Source organism: Melanostigma gelatinosum, assembly GCF_949748355.1.
Source record: "Melanostigma gelatinosum genome assembly, chromosome: 1".
NCBI classification, from domain to species: domain Eukaryota; kingdom Metazoa; phylum Chordata; class Actinopteri; order Perciformes; family Zoarcidae; genus Melanostigma; species Melanostigma gelatinosum.
Window position 1 is genome coordinate 6921618 of NC_136634.1, and position 4164 is coordinate 6925781.

Below are 4164 nucleotides of genomic sequence, written 5' to 3' on the forward strand. Positions count from 1 at the left end.
TGGTTTCAGCCTCTTTAATTGTGGATATGTGTTTCTTTTCCCAGTTTTATATGATTGTAAATTAAATATCTTTGGATCAAGGTCTGGTGGTCTGAAACGTCAAGCTATGTGATCTAAATGGTGAATCAATTAATTGTTAAAAAAAAGGTTTGGCATCATAAACAAATGATGTACTTTGAAATAACAGAACTATATAGGTTTTTGATTCATTAAATACGTGTAAAGAAATTGCAGTTTCAAGGACAGATTTGCTCTCTTTATTAACTTAATGGATCCTAAATATTTGAGAAAAGTTTGGTCTGTAATGTGCAAGTTTGGAGGCGCCGCAAATTTGGAAATTGTCCTGTTGGGCGACCTGCTAAATGGGGTGATTTAATTAGAAGACTCTTATATCATTTTTAAAAGACAAAATGCTACAAAACTTGCACAACCCAAATTACTTTGGCCTCAAAAACTACCAATGTTCGAGGCAAATACTCCTAGTTAATGAAAGGGTGACTCCTACTGTAAATCACAATGTGCAGTCCGGTGGGCACTATTTACACTTTTAGACATTCTGGAACAACATACTCGGAAGATGAAGAGAGGCCAGAAGAAATGTCAGACAACACAGAACGGCTCCATAAAATATCCACCAGCTGTCAATGGTATGTCTGCTCTCTCTTCATCATCTCGTCTGTGTGTAAACAAGAAAGCCTCAGCGCTCCGTCTCCATCACCCATCAGGACGCTTCACTCTGAAGCCTCAGTGGGGAGAGCAGCTGTCCGTCAAACTGATGCAGACTGATGTAACTGGTGGTCCACCTAAATTGTGTATGAGGCTTTTTTTTTTTGCTTTCAAGATGAATTCATGAATGTAAATATCTGCAACCCTCCTACTGTAGATACGCACTTTTAGATGAAACAAAATGACAAGGCTTCGCTCATCGCGGTCATGGTCACAGTCACAGCCGAGGACTTGTTATTGCCATCGTAAAGCATTGGAATTACTTTTGTGTTTGTGAATAAAGGTGATGCATTATTAAAACAATCCTGCTACTGAGATGTGTTTTTTTTGTTTGTTTTTGCAAAATTGAATAGCTTTTCACCTCCAGAGCAACCGTGTCTTTTGCAGCGATTGATGCCTTTGCTGTCGATTTGATCATTAGTGAGAAACAAATTCAGGAATTGGCTGAAAAGGATTTTTCCTTTTTCTTTCTTTACAGCGTCCATAATAAAATGAAACAGTGCCTCAGGACAGCAGGCTGTAAAAAATGACAGACTGCAGAATAGTTGATGAGCAGCATGGAGGTAAATTTGTGGCTTTTAAGGTTCCTGTGAGAGGTTTTAACTTAGCCAATGACAAACGCATGCAATAAAAGGAGATGGTGGATAAATGGAAAGAATGTTCAGAGGTGTTATTAGTAACTGAGGATATCTAATGCTCACCAGTAAAGTTAGTAAACATTATTTTATTCAACTTTAGAAGCAGCATGGTCAATAATTAATTAAGAAAAACAATTGTGTGCTGCATTCAGAGCTTTTAATGACAAACCGATTAGATTTTAGCTCTTTTTTTAATGTGTGTGTTCTTTGTTAGAAAGGAACTAAACTGAATCTCATTCATGTGCCATCTTTTACACCAATTAGTACTTCAAGAACTTTCTGCGTCACCTCAAATCACCTTTTTGTAGCTCAGGCTTCTGAACCATGCCAACCCGACTGATAGCTTCAGTAGCGTGGCGCTACAAATTAAGAAGCACGGGAGAGACCATCCAAGACGATGACTTGAAATACGACTCATTTTGGCATGACCGCAAAAAAAGTTTTAACTGCAGCATGAAGTTGCAAATCTTCATGCCAAAGGGTCTTTGTTATGTCTGCCCGAGTCAAATCTAACACACCTGGGTGTCTGGCTCCTCGTGTCTCAGGCCGTGATTCAGCGCGCTCTGACTTGTCGACCCGGTGTGCTCTCGGAGAGGAAAAATAGATCTTACTTTTGATGGAATTACCTCCTTCATCAAATTGAACTGGAACGGGCAGCACTGGTAATATGAGCTCATTTATGTCTAGTTATCTCATCGTACTTACTTTTTAGATCATTGTTTAGAGTAAAGAATACGGCCTCTGATACTCATGAGCCCCTTGTTTGTCTCATATCTGAAAAAGTACACTTTTACATTAAGTCACAGTGGAGATTTTACAGGTCGCACATAGTAAACCGTCTAACTCTTTCAACATGGCCGCAACAGAGTGAGAGAGATTAAATGCATGTCTTGTACCACCTTTTAAGATCACAGTGATAAATGTGTTTTATCAATCGTTGTCTCTTATGCGCAACTATACTCTATTTTACTCTGAATGGGATCGTATTCACGAAATGAACATCATGCTGTATTGAAAAAGATAAACAAAGCAATTGAGACCAAAAACTTATGTTTACAATGTTTACTGAGGTAATGAATCAAGTGAGAAGTAGGGTCATTTTCTCATTGACTTCTATACAATCAGACTTCTTTTTGCAACCAGAGGAGTCGGCCCCGATGGCCAGTAGCGAGAATGCCAGTTTAAGATACTTCCGCATTGGCTTCTCTTTTCAGAACCAGGAAGATGCCGCCTGAACGCAACAGAAAGTGAGTGAGACACATTTAAGGCATTGAGGATATTGTTCTTCACATATTAGAAATTAATAGGAAAATGTGTCCACAGTTTCATTGTTGGAAGCGATGGCGAGCATCTCTTTTGCTTACTTACACAGACAGATGAAGCCAGAAATGTTATGTATAGTCTAAATGGGGCTCTTATGGGAGTGTGGAGGTCGAAGACACGAACTGACCTCCTGACCTGAACATTTCTGTCCACTTTCAAGAAATCCAATTAAGGTTTTTTTCAACCTCGCAATGTCTCATCTCCAGTTTCTGTTTATCTGCTCTCAGCCTCAGTCCTTTTCAGATTTTTCCACGTAGACTTCAGTACATTGAGAGAAATCAACTCTTTTGTGTGTAATCCCCACCTTCCTTTTAACCAGAATCTTGAAAAATAATGTCCTCAAGTTCGTTTGATCAGTCACCTTTCAACATGATTGACAGTTTCAACTTGTGGCCCGTTTGAAGAGCAACACCTTGCTAGATGACTGGACATGACTCCCAGGGCGACTGTGGCTCAGAGGTAGAGCGGGTTGTCCTATTAATCTTCCCCGGCTCCCCTAGTCCATGTCGATGTGTCCTTGGGAAAGACAATTAACCCCAAATTGCTCCCGAGGGCTGTGCCATCGGCGTGGAAATGGGTGTGAATGTCAGTTAGTCCTGATGAGCAGGTGTGAATGACACAAACTTTAACGTCCATTGCGGCTTTAAAGAAAGTCCTTCTCGAGGCCTTCTACAGGAAGGGCACGCAAAGACTGTCAGCACTGCAAAGGACTATTTATGTAATGTTTACCTTTCAGGCTTTTAGTGACATACTTATCCGGAGGAGCTTAAAACGAGTCCGCATGAAGCAGCTCAGGGACACAGACACACGATACACAGTTGCTGTGGGGACCAAATGTCTCAAACTTCCTCTGTAACTATAACACTGCCTGCACACTGAGGTCTTTCCTGGACAGATTTATAGATAACGGTAACTCGTAAAACACAACGTTGTCGCCAGCCTCCTTGCACTGTGAAGTCTTATCCTGTGTCTGAACACTCAGCGTTTGGTAGTGTATTGATTTTAACATGATATGGAACTACCCTCCTCTTTGCGAAGCTGTGTGCATCACATATTTGATATTTTTACAAATAATACCATCGATCAATCAAAATGTTCTGGATATTGACTGTTCTCTGAGCCCTGCCCCTGAACAGTGATTGCAAACCGTAACTGGGCACGACAGGCCTGTCAAGCTTTGGACTTCTCCACAAGTCGAAGCGGTGCGAGTGTGTTGGGCTTTGGTGGATTTAAAGAGTTTGGGTAGTGGTGGTTTTAAGCCCCTATAAAACTAAAAACACGAGAGCAAAAGTGTCAGAAATATGGAGTTTGGAGTAACGTTAGCAGCTCTGTCCTGTGTGACGTTTACACTCCAGCAACTAAAGACATTACAATTGGCATACTCATCATCCTTTAAGACCATGCGATTGTCATCCAAGCATAAAGTTATGCAGTATTCATTGCTGTAACTTAGTTTTCTTTTTGTGTTTTACATGTA